Genomic DNA, 17,327 nt, shown 5'->3' with positions numbered 1-17,327 from the left:
GAGAATCAGCCTGTCAATCAAATACATCTGCAGTGTCATCTAAACATCACAACTGTAACTCCAGCAGTTCATTCTTTACCTGCCTGCTTTTACACCTTAGTTGGTTCTGATTATGACTCTGTCTGGTCTTGTAATTATAGTGAGCCTCTTTAATGATTCAGTGTAAAAGATCAATAATATATAACTGTAAAATAAATACATATCTGAAATGTGTCTTTTCAATTCTATCAGAATCTAGATCTGACAGACAGTGCTGGAAATTCAAAAGGTAAAACATCTTATTAATGACAAATATAGCATTATACTACAGAATACAATTCCAACCACCACATTACTGCTCATAATGTACATAGTGTTTACACATTACTGTAAATGAATGCCAGAAATGACAAAACACATGATGAATCAGGAAAATCACATCTCTGTGTGTGTGAGTGTGTATTTGTGTTATCTGCGAAGCTTGTATGCAGGCTAAATATAGTCCTGTGCAGTATTTGATAGATTGCAGATTGGGAAACGGTGTTCAACGGATTGAAAAACCTGATTAAATTTATCTTCAGAACTGTGTGCACTGGGAGGTGTGTGTGTCTGAGTGGAACACGTGGATTCATTTGGCTGCAGAGAAACTGTAATGCAGTAAGAGAGGGGAGGAGGCCAGGTATGAGAGTGTCTGTAATTCACTGTCAGTCATCATTCTGTATTTTCTAATGGCAGTAATGAGATACCTCAGTATGCGTGTGTCTGTGTGCGCAGCATCAGTGATAGAGATATGGGATATACCATACCGAGCATTTAGACTTTCAATTCCTGATGATTAGGCCTTCTGTGATTAAAATATGTACAAATAAATATCTTAAATATATATTAGAATATATTATATAGCTTAAATATTAGAATAAAGCTGATTCTAATAAATATACAGCACAAACTAGCCACAAAAATAACATACATATAGCCATTCAACATATGGTACAATCTCATCCACTCACTCATCACAAACATCACATCATGTGAAGACATATTGCACAACCCCTCAATATTGTCTCTCAATATTGTGTTTTTCTTCTCATTTTGGCTTTATTTTATACTTTGTGAAGAAAGAGTAAACAATAAGACTTTGCCTCTTAATCCTTAAAAATTGAACTATTAAACTGTACATAAATAGATTTTTTTTTTAAAAACTCAGTTAAATGTTAGGATTTATTGTGGTTGTGATGTGAATCTTGATCTCATTTAATAACACCTTAAAAACTCTCATCCAAAAGTATTCACATTAAAAACATATATATTATATATTTTGTAATGTATTTATAATATTTATTGATGCATTATAAATATGGATATGGACTTTACAAACCTAAAATTCTTGGGTGTTATTGAGCATTTTCTTTCAAACAAACATATCTTAAATTAGACTGATAAACAGACTGAATGGCAAAATGTGGGTACTGATTCAGAGCCTTGAATTTGAGGACATTAAAAAATTAAAAATGAAATGAAATAAATTTAAAAATGTATTTTAAACTATGTAAACTCAATCCAGCACATTGCTGCACAGTACACAGAATGATCTACTTACATGAATGTAGTGAGTGTATTACTGGGCACTGTCACTGTATCTATCTAAAAGTGCCAACGCATCTGAGCTATGGAGCGAAAGATTACTTCTCTCTGTAGTGTTCAGTGGTAACTGTAGAGGAACAAAGATCATATTAAAAAAGATATTGTAAATATAGGGGGTTCAGCACACAATGATGTAACAGTTGTACCTCAGTGGTGAGTGGGATCAGTGGTGGGCTGCAGGCTATTTATACAGTATATACTGCCCTATGGCAGTGGTACATGCCATGCAAGTGGTACATGCCATTTCCCATGAGCTTCAGACAGGTTGAGTCATAATGATGTAGCAAGATGTATTGGTGACAGTCAGGATGCTGCACTGTCCAGCTTGAACTATCAGCAGCAGCAGCAGCAGCAGTAGCAATAAAAAGCTTCAGCTGGTGCTGCCGTTAACAGTAACAAGGCAAATTTATGGTGGAAGTTGTTGGCACTTCAGCATATTCTGCTCTATAGCCTCAGTCTGCAGTCTTTTGCAGTGCTGCAGAGGTTCTATTGATGTTTGCGCTCTCTGGAACTGGGGAGGATATTAAGTCATTCCAAGTCAAGACGCCTAAGTCTAAGTGAAGTGATTCAAGTCCACACCTCTGCTCAGCAGAAAGAAGGCTTTTGAGCTCCATTTCCACTCTGTAGAGGACTTTTCTTCTTTATCTTCCCTCTGGAATTGTCTCTACATATGTACATTCATTTTCTTGACCTCTGTGTTAAAGGATAAGTGTACAATTTTTCAAGTCTGTCTTGAATCAACAGTCAAGTTTGAAACTAATATGAAGCTTCAGTGTCCATATGAGTCCAATCAAGTAGATATCTTTCAACATGACAGTCTTTTAGTGCTGAAGTCTCTTTTTGTCACTATACTTTCACCACAGCTCAACAGGGAAACACTGTCTGAGGAAACACAAAGAGGGAATTTGATGCTAAAAAGACTGTAAATGTGTCAGATATCCACTTGATATGACTAACTCAGACTGCTGAAGCCTCATATAAGCTTCACATCAACTTTTAAATGACTGTGTGGACACACTGTGGATTTTGGCCTCCATCACTTACATTGAAAGCACATTTGAAGGATCTTTTAATGTCCAGTATGAACAGGAGGAATAATTACAGAGAGGAAAACCTCTTTCACTGCTCATATGGACACCTGACTGTTGTTTTAAGACACAATTGAAAATTTGTGCACCTATCCTTTAAGTAGATAACAGATAATTCAGCTATTCAGTTATTGGATTTGAAATCAAAGCTCTCTAAACTCTCTACTTCTGTTCTGCTCTGCATGTAAACAGTAAGGATGAGTCACTGTTATCTATCACTGCATTTGCTCAGCTCTCAGTGACGTGATGGCCAAGCTGTTTTCTCATCCATCCCCTCTGCTATATTCTGCTCTCTCCCATCAGGCCACACATGAGCCTGTCCTGTGATGACTACTGTGAGCCAATGCTGCCTTCCTCTGTCTCCAGTCTCTGCGTGCTGGCCCTCTGTGTGATAAATATTACAGCCAGGTTGGATGTTCTTTTGTCCACCCAGGATCATCAACTCCTAGACAACTCTCTGTGTCCTAAGAGAACCATCCTAATGGAAACTCTGTTTGCTGCCACCACACTTCTGTGTTTACCACTGCTGTGTTCTTCACCCACTATAACATCAGTAATGAGAACCATATAGGTACCAGAGAGTTGTATCATCGCATGTGTGTAATAACCCACATGCTCCTGTCTCCTTGCAGCTTGTCCATCAATCAAAATGACAAATGACAACCTGTGACCAAGACACAGTTGACTTCTACTCTTCAATAATATCTGTATCCTGGAGAAAAACTTGACAGGAATAGTCCAACATTTTAGGAAATTACACTTATTCACTTTCTTTCTGTGAGTGAGATCCTCAGATGGATATCAGCCTCATGTCTGTTTGTGCAGTACAGAGCTGGAGTCAGGATATGGTTAGCCTAGCTTAGCATAGAGACTGGAAGCAGGGGGAAACAGCTAGCCTCTGTCCAAAGTGAAAGAGAGCACCTACAGTAACATCTCTAAAGCTCACTGATCAACTCACTGTATCTGGTTTGTTCACAATAATCCACACACAAACAGAAATGTAGAAACAACAGTTTGTGGTATTAGGCGGATTATCTGCTGTAACTATTTCTTGATGAACAACAGCCGGGTTCAAGGACTGTATGCAGCTTCCTTGAGTCTTGTTGTCATGGTGAGGTTACGCCATGGCCAGAGATGCTGCGTAGAGGTGCTGGGCGGATGGATACACTGTTATGAATGAACAATGTTTATTATCATTCCAATTTAGTGCAAGTTGCTAGAAAAATAAAAGTATGTAATAAATAACTAAAGCAATGTGTTCAATTATTTTAACAGGCAGGATAATTGTAGTGTATACCAGTGGCAGGCAAGTAGTGGCCCGTGGGCTAAATCTGGCCATTCAGCAAAAATATTTGGCCCGTAATGAAAACTGAAGTTAAACCAAAACTTTGAATGTAATTCACAAATCTACTGTAGACATTTACAAAAATTCAGTAAATCCCAAAGAATATAATTTTGTTTCATCTAATACTGCCCCCACATGAAAAGAGGCATTAAAACCATGTTGCTTCATGCTGTTTGAATAGAGCATGCTGCGAAATGTCTAATTAACTGACCAGAGGTGAAATTTTAATGTGTGGATCCTAACACTGTTTTAATTCCACAACTTTAGCCTGTTGGACCAGAACACATTAGTTCTTCATGAAGAACTAGGTGGCAGTCAACAGAAATGGTGTGTTGATGCCATTTTTTTCTAAGGCAAAAACAACAGAACTTCAATTAACCATATATGAAGCAGGCTGCTTTTTATTGTGTGTGGATAACCAATAAAGGACGTCTTTAAAGAGACCCTCCACCCTCCACCTCCACCCCCCATAGGATGCAATAGAAGTTGACCAGGATCTTCAGGGGTGAGTGGACCCTTTAGCCTACCTGCTCCTGATGATGGTTTAAAAGTAGATCTAAAAGCTTAAGACAGCAAATATGCCCCTGGTCTTATACTAATATTAACAAAATCATTAATAAAAGGTGACCTTTTATCAATGACCTTATTAAAAGTTTCTCACTTTAATAAGCCAACCGTATAATACAGAAGGTCATCTGCAATCATAAATGTTAATAAGTCATTAATAAAAGGTCTTTAGAACAATCCATCAAGTCTGCCGTTGGAAATATTGGTAAGTTGCTGATAAATAGATTTGATCCACTGGTCAATTTTGCTCTGTAGCTCTTTTCCAAAAGGTCAGAGGTCAAACTCCATTGAAGTGATCTACCAGATATACTTAAGATTTAAAAAGACAAAATAAGTGTCCCGCTGGAGGAGGATGAACACCTGATCACTACTGATCTATACAGAGTTAGTAAATGATGTACTGACAATGTATGAAGCCATTGGTTGCAGCTCAGGGTTCAGTATTCTGCCTGCAATCACCTGGACAAGTCTACATCCAACAAACTCTAGTCTCTCTTTTAATATGGACGCCATCTGAAGAGGTGAATGACAGACTTGTCTTGCTAAATATGAAATAAAATGAGCATTGTAACTAAACACATGAACAATACCAATACTCATACTGTAGACTTCAGTGAAGTAACAATCTGTGGAGCCACTAGAGGGCCCAGTCTCCATGGTGGTGAATATAAACAGCTGCTACCAGCAACGTCTAACTTCATTCATTGTCTTCAGCCAGTAAACAAGGATATTGAAATGTGTATTATAGAATTGCATTGCCGTGTCTCCAGATGACAATATCCTATCTGTAGGTTACAATGCGATTTACCAGACAGAGGAAAAAACCCTGATTTCAATTCCAACAATAATCTTGGATGAATTTGACCCTCATGTAAATAAAGCCACACAATCACGTGACATGCATAGAAACATTATGATACAGCATCAGTTACCTGCAGACCAGTCTCTGCTCAGTGCCACGACTGAAAGCAAAGGATCATCTCGTTGACAGGTTCATACTGTAGCTGACACACACAAATTTGGATGTAAAAATGTCCCATAGGCTGGATGATAAACCATTTAATTTTTCAATATGCAAAATAGGTCAGAAAGTCTCTATGCATCTTGTTGGTGATCCTCCCGTCACTGATGGAAACATAGCCTATAAAAACAAATCGACCATTCAGTTTTTTATAATGTAAACATAAAGTAACTGTTAGTGTTTTAATGAGAAGCTGGAACAGCTAGGCTAATTAACAATAGACCCATACTGAGAGCGTCGACCTGATTCGTTGCGAGCCAAGTAGTTTATGTCGTTAACACTGTCTACGTATACGCAAACTTGAATAGGAAGAAATTAGGTTAAGTCAGGATAACGCATACATGCGCTGTAATAACCTGGTTACAATAAAACCTGCATTTGCATACAGCTTATCGGTTATCAGATTCTTCTTCTACCTCTGACAATATTTATGAACCGTGGCATATCTGAAGTGCATGACACTGCAGGCAGAAGAGTTCTCTTTGTCAGGACGTGTCGTGAGAGAGCAGAGTGTAGACAACTGTTTCGGGTTGCATTATTTTGGATAGGAGTGATGACGTTTCCTATCACCCATCTGCACTGCTGTCATAGATATGCACGCCTTGTCTTGGGTCTTTGTCATGCACATGCGTGCATTAACACGCCGTTAGAAACAAGATATAACAAGAAAACATGCTTCTCCGGCAGAAATGCAGCAAGCAGGTTTATTTGAATCTCTGACTGCAGTCAGTAAACCGGGTTACATCGTGTTGAAGAAATGATGCAGGACGTTTGTAATAACCCGGTTACTACAGTGAATGTAAACGAACACATTGTTTCTTCCGTCCATTGGAGTTAACATGGCTCTCCGTCCAGACACAGACAACAACACTACTACGAACCAATCAGCTGTTTTTCTGTCTCCGCCGCGGAAATGAACGGCCAATCAGCTGTCTGAGTGCCATCAACGACAAGCGCCGGAGGACCAATCAGCTATCTGTCTGGATTTGCTGGAGAAACGAACAGCCATTCAGCTGTCTGTCTGGGCTCCACGGAGTGAGTGCCTGGCCAATGAGCGTCCTGTCTGGCTGCACCGAGGGGGAGACCGTCTGCCGAGGCCCAATCAGCGGCTCAGTGCTGCCTGCCGGTGCCGGGGACTGGTGGTGAGGAGCCACTGCAGCGCGTCAGGACCGGACCGTGAACCCGGAGACGGTACACACTGAGGCGAAAGGAGACACAGGTGAGTCCGAGGATGTGCGTGAGGCCTGGCTGCAGCTGGGGATGTTTTGAAATGGCAGCGGCGGGATTCGTGTCGCGGCAGGGCGGCTAGTTGTTGTGCCATTTCCCTACCGGTGAATATGCTGATAGACAATAGAGCGGCTTTGCTTTGCTATTTATTGATGCGGGCTGACATGTTGGCGACCAGCAGCCGTCGCCTCGAACTGTTAATTTACATTTAAAGGTCCGGAGTTTATGCAGAAACATTTATAGATTTAAAAATCCGACGCGGCAGTTTGTGTGTTGATAAAAAACCGACGTGTTAACGGAGATGTTGTGATTGCATTGTGATGGAAACGTTGTGCGGAATGCCTCCAATCCGTTTCATTGTTTGATCCAGAGTCTCTAGGGGTTAACTCAGACTGGAGAATGAGCCAGGATCCTCCAAATATAATGCTCGTTTAAAGAGCACCGCGATGAGATGAGATGTTAGAAGGTTTTATTGAAGCAAAGCTGTTTGAAGTTGCGGATTAAAACGCGCTGGGAGGAGGCCGGCGGCTGCTGATGGCTCTCAGCAATTAGGAAGAAAAATTCGAAATGCATCAGCCATTTACGTAGAGACTCAACTGGCTCCATATGCACCTAAATGGCTGCCTGGCGCCTGACAGCATAACCAACATATTACTGTAAGGGCAAGGCTTTATTCAGGCCGGGCGGCTGATTGTTTCCTGAGCGGCGGATAAACGGAGGTAGATGTCTGGATGACGTTAGAGACCAAACCGGGATCAATATTTAATGTGTGCTGCCTATTATTCTGCAGTTTACAGGAGCTCGTTTCGTGTCTGTTGACCAGAATTGGCCTTTCCTCTGCTGCTGCTGCTGCACTGCTCCCCAACATTTACATGAGTCACATGCAGATGGATTCACAGATGAGTGCTATCACTGTCTTTGAGATTATATCGTAGTCTCTAAATAGATTTGAATAGATATATAGGATATAGATGGAGATAATAGATGAGGTGAGGAGAAAATGTTACAAAAGGTGACATTACATTAGCAGGAATTGGATGTTATTTTATGTTATAGTTTAGATATATAGTAGTTTTGTTGATTACAGCGTCTTTGGACAGCTTGGCAAGTAAAAACTTCGATTTCTGTCACAGGAAAAGTGTGAAAATGAAAAGTTGAAAGACGGTAGGAAAGCGGCTGTCATTGCTTAGAACCCTGCACCGTCCTCAGTAGTGTATCAGTTTCAACCAGCTGTTTGTTTCCCCTGTTTAGAACATTTAGCTCACTTCACACATTTTCATCTCAGCATGGAAAGTAAAGTAGCCCCACATCCTTGGGTTCTGAGATAAAAGTTGGCAGACCTCGATACACTCAGCCCTCCACTCACATCGTGATAGTGGGTCTGTATGAATGAAAGGTCCCTGCTGTTGAAGAGTGTGAATGAACTGTAGTATTCTCAATGATGGAGTCCTTCCTCTTCCTATTTCCAGCTCAGAGTCCCCTGGCAGCCCCCAGCAGCATACAGATGAAGACTATCGTAGTATTCTGACAGGTTTTTGCAGTACCTGTAATGTACTGTTGTGTAGTTTTTGATGAATATGCAGTCAGTGCAATTAGTGAATGATGGGTTTCTTTTCCTGATTGAAATAATACAGACTTGTTTACACAGCGGATGCGTATCAGGACATTTAAGTTTCATGTCAAGGGATTTCAAGCTGCTTTTATTTTTCACAGCGCAGATCAGCCTCATCACTGGCTGCTGCGTCTGAGACATCCCCACCCCCCACCCCCCCCCGCCCCGATGTTGGCCTTAAGGGCCTTCCAAAAGCATATATAAATCTAGCAAAAAAAATCATCCTGATGCAGAAATGTGTCAGTAAAAATCATTTCTGACATCCTGCTCTCATTGTAGCTGATACACTTTTACAAATCTCAACAATATAATAATGCAGACATGCAAGCTGATTGATCCAGTTCTTGGCAGGAAGCGGGTTCGAAACAGAAAATTCAAACATTATTCAAGCTGTACCTGCAAGTGTAACAGACACATCTTTGAATGTACATGTTTGTCTATGTGCAGCATGGAGAGGCTGGTTCCAGCCTTTAGTCACATTCTTAGTCTTGTTTTCTTTTTTGGTCGGTTTCCTTGAAATCATAATAGCTGTTCTGGAGCTTTCAATCGTCACGTGATCTTCATCAGCAGATGGAGTTTTCCCAGTTGTCATGGAAATTAAGATATTGGTATTTCCATTTTTTTTCTCAACACTTTAAGGGCTTCCCGTAAATATTAGCGTAAAAGCTATCGAAAGCTATTAAATAGCTATAAAAAGTCATGAATTTTTTTAATAGATTTTGTTAATCTTGTGTACTGTATTTTATTTTGGCAGAGTTCCAGTACAACTGGTATGTCTAGTGTTATTCTGCTCTGCAGGCTGTGGAAAAAAATTCCTCTTAGGACAATAAAGATTGTCTATCGTTTCTATATTTTTTTCCCCCATTGTCCACAAATCCAATAAAAAGACCCAAATCAACAATGTTTTAGCCCATTTCTCAATACTGTCTCACTGCTCTCTCAGGGAGAGACAGGAGGGACGGGGCCCATTGGCTCCCAATTTCCATTCTGGGCTGAAACAATGAGTTTAGTTTAGTAATTAGTTTATGGAAAGAAAAAAAATCTGCAACAATTCTGATAAATTTTTTTTTTAAGAAAAAATACCAAAAATGTACTGGTTACACTTTCTTAAACTCTGAGTCTTCTGTGTTAATAAATTGTAAGTCTTTGGTGTTTGGACTGTTGATTCAACAAAGCCAGACAGTTGTAGATGTCACTTCAGGTTTTGTGAAATCGTGATGGACATTTTTCACTACTCTCTGCCATTTTATAGACCAAATGAATAATCAGAAGGATTCATCGATAATGAAAATAATCATTAGTTGCCATCCTTGGGTCATTTTTTAAAAAAGAAGAATAGTTTCCCAAAACAGCTGCTCACTGTAGTTTTTATCAAACAGGAGGATATAGTACTTTTGTTGGGGACTATTTTCAGCAGCGGATAAATCCTCATATGGTGCTCTAGTGAGTTTTTCTGGCAGCAGGACAGTGTGTGTGGGATTGATGTAAAATAAACAACTGTGTGTGTTCATAGTAATAATGGAACATGTCACCCAGTGCAACAGTGTGGTTTAATGGCGTGTTTTTATAGTTTTTGGGCAACGATGGAGCTTTATGGCACAGAGAAATAAGATATATCTGACTTTAATGCACACACAATACTTGTAAGTGGATCCATTTATTGTTGGTTTGGTTCTACATGTGAGATTCAGTGACAATAAGAAAATATAGAAAATCATCATCAGATAGTAATATTAAATACTAATGCACTAGGAAGGATGATGTTTTTTATTTTAAAAGACATTCATAGACACTGTGCACTCAGGTATCATATTATCCCTGCTACACTATTTATTTAATGGCCATTTGAGCAGACCTGTCCTTAACTCCCAGTAATTTGCTATTATAATCTAAGAGCCGTCAGTATTTCTTCCCAGTCAGTCAGTGCATCACCTGACTTGGATGGACTTAAAGCCACATGGTTTAAATTTGTACATATTTCTCTCTAAAATTAAATATCCATGAATGAAAAAAGCATCACAGTTTGGGAAAAACATCCTTAATTATTATTTATTAGGATTTTGCCATTCAAATACTAAATACCTGCACAACTGTCATCACATATTATTGCTAAATTGTGATTGGTGCATTGAGTACACAGTATCACCTAAATATATGTCCCATTGGAGTTACAAGTCTGTGTATCAAATAAGAAGTTTTAAGAGATCATCAAAACAATCATACAGATCTATTAACTACTGTTAAGAGTGATGACATGATTGGTACCATTGCATTATACATGATGTGAGATATCACACACTGTGAACAGTGGACGTAGATTTGGGTCTAAACCAGAGCCAGAGGTGTATTAGCCTTCTTAAGACTAGTAAACTTAAGAAGATGATCAGAAAATACAAAATAATTGATATTTCTTTTTTTTTTTTTTTTTTTTAAATCATCCTATCACCACTATTTTGAATATCATCTGAGTGATGCAGGTAGTGTCAGTTCATATCCATGTTGGTAGTTATTAGGGGTGTGTCCGAATACAAATACATTATTTGGCAAAGCACAAATAATGTTGTTTTTTTTTTTTACAAATATTTGTTTCATACAAATATTTAAAAAAAATATTTGTTAGTTAGAGGTCTGTCAGCAATGAGGTGATGAGTAAAGTTTTAGCTCAGTAGTCAGCGCAGACCCAGTGTGTGGACGTCCTTCATAAGGTAGTTTATTTATGAACACTTATTGTAACACTTTAATTTTCTAAAATTAAAAGCGTAATAAAAACAAAAACAGGATTTTTAAGCCTCTTTCCACTTTTATTCAAATACAAATACAAATATTTTTGCTGCCTCAACAAATACAGATACAGATACAAATACTGGGCTCTCTGCACATCCCTAGTAATTATACAGTGGATCATGGTTATTATTCACTGAGAGGTTCAGCAGAATTCAAATTAGCCTACAGCAGAGAATCTTAAAGCTGATCCAAAACGTGGGCTTATTACCTGCTAAGGACAGATTATATGACACGTAGCACTCATGGTGGACGTTCACTATCTGAAACTGTCTCCGTGGTCACAGCAAAAAACCTAGAAACAGCTCAGGGTTCACGTATAACAATGTTTAACATGCTGGACACAAAAAGGCTGGTCTCATGCTCACTTCCCAGCCGGTTAGAAAGCACTGTTCCACACACAGACTGAAGTGACAGACTGTGGTGAGGGATTGAAAGTTGATGGATGTGGTGTGTGATGTAGCAGATACACCTGATCGACAGAGGACAAAGCTGGTGTGTTCTTTACAGGAAATGCCTCGTTACGGGGAATTATTGTCACCAACTCAGCCGTGTATACGGAAATGTACACTAGGTAGAAAGTGAACGTAATGGACTAAACATGCCTCTGTGTATTGCAAAGTTGTGTATTTCATGACATTTGTAAAAGAGTGGACATCATGTTAAGGCTTCAGTATGCTGAAAATCAAGTGTGTGTGTCAGATAATCAAACAGTCTGGATCTTCCTTGCGATTGGCCCAGTGTGTGTGGAGGTGAGAAGGCGAAGTTTGAACTTTTCTCTCAAGCTCTCTCTCTCTTTTCTTTCTTCACACGACTACTTCTATCACTTTACACGCGAACAACCAAGTGCAACACCACCAACGGCTTCAAGGAGAGACCGTCTGGAATTTGGATTTGTTCAATTGAGTGCGTTGAGACTACAAAGACCCCAAGTTGTTAGAGAGAGTTCAGAGCAGCAGCGGGATGCAGCCAAGAGGAGGCTATGACTGCAGGCTTTTCACCCCCCCCCCCCCACCTCCTAGTGTGGACGTTCACAACACTCCAGATTTTAGCCATGTCAAGGTCACGTGACACGTCGTGCAACCGAGGTCGTGTCAGGCGTTCTGACTACTTCAATTTCTCCAGTGTTGACCACGAAATCAGACATAGTTTAGATGTCTGCGGTCCAAAAGGAGAGTAAAACACTGCAGATGCAGATCATGAAAAATGTAAGGCAGTGGTTTGGAGCAGTGTGGATTGTATTCAGACTGAATTGAGCATTGAACTTGTTCATGTTGAGTGGGTACTGTGGATGGATATGGGGACACAACCTGTATTTTTTTTTTTTATCAACTTCTCACCTCCAGACCAGCTTTTGTTTGTTGAAAACTGTGCAGCACCTCTCCAGCTGACTTAAATAATTCAGTCTGAACATTTAAATTCTGAGACCAAATTCTTTGATCAGCTTCACACATTTTTCGTCTGGATCCTCCGGTCAGGCAACATGATGTCACAAAGTGTCCTATCCTTCATGCGACACCACAAGTCCTTTCATCTTTGCCTGTGTCACTCGCACTGATCACACGGTTCAGTCAGAGTCAATGAGGGCTCCTTGTGAAGGTCTGCAGCCCAGCCTGAGGCTGATGGGTAGTGATGTGTTCAGGCCAGGTCGGGCCCCGTTTTCATGTGCATGCTGGTTCTTTCTGTGAGGATTGAAGTGTTCACACAGCGTCTGCGTGTGTCTCTCCATGAGTTCTGAGACATGCAGGTTAAGACCATGTCATCAAATTTGTAAACACATCTTTTTCTCTCCGTTTTTTGGCACTAGGTCCAGACTAAAATGGCATTCCCCCCCCCCCCCCCCCCCCCCCACCCCCCCCCACCCCCCCGAAAACTGAGCTTTTTTCCAGAACAGCCTCCAGAGTGTGTAAAAGTGAGAAGACCAGCTTGATGTTGGAGTGTGTGTGTGCGAGGATAACAGAGCTTTGTAGAAACACTGTCATATCGCTGACAAAACAGACGGTGGCAGTAGGCATTTCACTGGAACAGGAAGAACACAACAACAACAACAACAACAACAACAACAACTGCGGACGGCTTCATGCAAGTGTCTTTCTCTTTATTGTCTTCTTCCACAGCTTGTTTAGAGTTAAACATAGCTATATAGCACCTTTCTCTGTCGAAACTGCTGTGATCTGTTGGCAATAAACTAAATGTCAGGAAGCCGCCGCCGTGGAAACAGAAATATCTTCTTCGCTGGTTTTTATGTGGCTGACTTGCTGGTTTTGGCATTTTAATGTGAACGGAGGTATTTGCAGAAAAGGAGCTGAAGCTCTTGTTGTGGACACATGTCGCTTTTGCACGAAAGGAGAGTTTTAGAATTTAGCAGGCTTAATGTAGTCTAAGTCAAGTGGAAACATCTTTCATTTCTTTAAACAAATGTTCTGAATTCAACATGTTTACAGTCCGATAGTGAAATAGTCGTCAGTGGATTTCCTCATTTCAAACAAAGAGTTCCAAACAGCAGAACTATACTGTAGTCTGGAACTCAAAGTCTCATCCTGCTTGTGTTTCCATCGCATGTGAAGAACCGTAAAGATTTTATTAGTCATGCTGTTGCTGGTTTATTGTTGTGATTGTCTAAAGTAAGACTATAGACTGTCATCAGTGTGTGTGTGTGTGTGTGTGTGTGTGAGACAGACAGGTGAGGGACTACGGTCCAGGCTTGAGTCTGAATGAATTGGGCTGATTGCACCTTTTTAAAGGGTGTCACTTACCTCGGTGGCATATTGGAAGCTTGTTGTTCTCTGTACTGTATTGTCTGTGCTTCTTCACAGTAGGAAAAGCACAGGTGTAAATAATCAACTCATTATAGCTGAATTCCATGTAGCTGCTTCACTTTCAGGCTGCCGGTGTTGTGCTTCGCTGGCTACCGTCGCACCGTCATGGCCGACACTTGAAGAGCACAGAGCCGTCGTTAACGTTAATGACGTTAACTACACGAAGCCGCTTCACAATAAAAGATGCACCGTGCTACGTTTGAAGCGCTTCATAGCGCCGTGTTCAACAGCAGACATTTTTGGAAGGAAAAAACAGGTGTTATTAATAACATTAACAAGGGCGTCGCTCTAGTGTATGGCTGCTATGTGGACCAGCTCAGCTCTAGCTGTCTGCTTGTTTCGGTGCTGGACAGCTAGAGTACAAGCGGCTTTATCACAGTCTGTAGCCTCTAGCTTCTTCTCAGATGAAACAAGTTTGATTAGAGCAGAATGAGTGGGCGGTGCAACCAGAGCAACTAGCTGGAAGAGGCTAATAAGCTTGTTAAGTTGGGTGATAATTCTCTGTAGGTTCATCACTACAAGCGACACCTGTCACATTACAAGTACCCTAGTCATTTGATCCACCGCTAATATGGAAATATGAATCAGTGCAGGTTGAAGTATTCCCCCAAAAAATCATGGCTGCCACCAAACAACATAGTGTGTGTGTGTGTGTGTGTGTGTGTGTGTGTGTGTGTGTGTGTGTGTGTGTGTGTGTGTGTTTGGATGCGTTTTTATGCTGTTAAAGCAACACATTTAGAGGATTGTGAAGCCTCGGCGGTGATAAGAACTCTCTAAGTGCTTTCACATTCAACTTCTTTTTTGAGGTTACAGTTAACGGTGGTGTTGTCTACTATCTGAACTGTCTGAGCCGTACAGTTCTTATGCAGGGGGAATGTATGGAATTCCATAATCATAAGACTTAAAGAGTGATGTTTGGAAGCAGTGAGTAGAAGTGCTGTGTCACATCCAAGAGTCTGCACGTATCACTTTGTGTTTTGAGAAGAGAGAAATCTGCATAATCAACTCTTAATTAGAAGAAATTCATTTTACAGTTAGGGAGGGTAATACCTGTAACTGGGCACTAATTGATTTGTGTGATGTTAATGAATACGTGTAAAGCAATAAAGTAGGGAAGTTGTGTGTGTGTGTGTGCTAACTGTAGTAAAATGAGAGGGGAGTGGGGGGGGGGGTGTTTGCTCCGGGGGTTTCTGTACTTGTAGGATTGGCCCAGCAGTCAGTGGCAGTGCAGCTGTGACTAATCCAGCCAGTGAATAAGCAGTGTGCAGATCATTGCTGCATTGCTGTGCTGCATTTAGCCAGGTGCTGCACAAGGTCACCCCCAGTCAACTTGTCTGAATGCAATCCTCCTTACGCTCACTGTACGCTGAAGGACACGAGCTGGAATCTGTGAGTTAGAGATGAAATCTGGGAGTATTTCTGACATAATTCTATAGATGAGGAGCCCGCTGGAATGTTTAGAGAATATCACTTTCATTAGATAGCGAGGAGACATGGAGGATCTCTTTATGAAGGGTGTTAGGGAGATTTGTATTAGCACTGTAATGCTAAGACACGGGCTACTTTTAGTATACATAAGATGTGCAGATAAGAAGTGAAGTCATGACCCATATAGTATATAGTCCAGTAGTGTTTGAAATGTATGTCATCCATACTAAACAGTATATAAATGAGCGTTCATTGTGTGTTTATACACCAGTAAGTCATAGTTTATGGATGTGATAAGAACTACTGGGAGTTATGGAGTCCTGCAGATGTCATGGGGGGGGGGGAAGAAAACTTTTGCGCACAAATTTGTAGTTTTTGCTCTTGAAATAACAACTTGTGCATACCGACGATTTCATTCATGCTCTCAAATGATTGGATTCATGCTCACCAGTTAGTAATTAGTGTATTTGACTGTCAAGTAAGTGAGATAGAGGAGCAGCCAGTTAACCAGCAGCTGTGTGTTGGGACTGAGGTGCCTACAAATAACAAATTCATCCATTTATTACACTTGTTGAATCACTCTGCGTTGTAGAAGACATTATAGATTCAAACATATGCTTTTATGCCCTGAGACTATGTTATACAGTCCTATAGTGTGATGTAAAATGTTTATTACTGCTCACAGTTATTAACCCGTCTGTTATGACCACATGTGGCCTTCATAAATGTGTATATTTCTCTGTGCTACGGTTTTGACAGTAGAAACAGTTTGAAGTCAGTCAGGTCTTTCCTAGCAGATGCTGGGGGAAGGTGACAGGATGTGACGTGTCGCCGCACTGATCTCTTGTACTCGTAGGATTGTTGAGGTTCTGTGTTGTGGTTTTTTTTTAGTAGTTTACGTCACGATCAGGAGCGTTGAACTGTAATACTGTACTCATACCGACCACAATGTGTCCGTTGCACCAAGTACTGAAAGTCAGCATCCGATATCTGAGCAGATTCATAATCTTGTTTATTTGTCTTTGATCAGATAGTTCCTGTTCTCAATCATCATTTCTGGCTGTTTTTAGGGCTTCATGATTGATTAATCTGTCAGTCATTTTCTCAAACAGTCTAAAACTCTTCAGACATCCAGTTGAGCAGTCATGTGTGTATGTTAGTATGTATACGTCTCCCTGCCTTCCTGACATCCTTCATGGTTGTAATGATTATGGTTCACTTTACATTTCTGCAGTAATGTGAACCAAAAAAAATACCTTGCCTCTGTATGTAAACAAACACCAGCATCAGCATCTCAACCACACCTTTCCATAAGCACCAGCTGCCAGACAAACTACTCATTTGAGTCTAGTCGGCTACTTTATTATATTCAGTTTTGATTCTAATGAAATAGTTTTGATTTAAAAGTTGCGTGTACATTTAGGACCACTATCCTCCTGTGAGCATGATGATGATAGAGAAACATGCTCTATATGAACATGTGTGAGGGGTCGCGTCCTGCCAGCAGAGAGCAGAGAGCAAATATTAGCAAAATAATTGTTAACAAAACACATGAAGAATTGCATTGATGGCACAGACAGGGAAAATCCTCATTAGACACATCAGCTACTTCAGAAAAGCAGCAGCAGCAACTTGACGATTGTGCAGTAAGTATAATAAAGTCCAGTGAAAGCGCTGCATTTCCCATATACACCACACACACACACGTTCATGAGCTCAATGAATGAAGGAATGAAGGATCTTTATTCATATTGTCCTTTTTACAGCAGAGCCACACATGTGTCAGACAGGCAGTGTTGTCAAAGTAACAGACCGG

General features: G+C 40.5%; 1 protein-coding gene across 1 annotated transcript in view; it reads left to right on the top strand.

Moving 5' to 3' along the window:
• Nucleotides 1–6,082: 6,082 nt before the first annotated feature.
• gatad2b (GATA zinc finger domain containing 2B) overlaps nt 6,083–17,327 on the top strand; it is a 47,155-nt gene continuing 35,910 nt past the window's right edge. Inside the window, exon 1 of the mRNA XM_042435634.1 lies at nt 6,083–6,863. The gene's annotated coding sequence lies outside the window, so the exon portion shown is untranslated. The remainder of the gene's footprint in view (nt 6,864–17,327) is intronic.

Source organism: Thunnus maccoyii, chromosome 15, assembly GCF_910596095.1.
Source record: "Thunnus maccoyii chromosome 15, fThuMac1.1, whole genome shotgun sequence".
Taxonomy (NCBI): Eukaryota; Metazoa; Chordata; class Actinopteri; order Scombriformes; family Scombridae; genus Thunnus; species Thunnus maccoyii.
The sequence above is the reverse complement of the archived record's forward strand: the minus strand, read 5'-3'. Positions and strand labels throughout refer to the sequence as shown.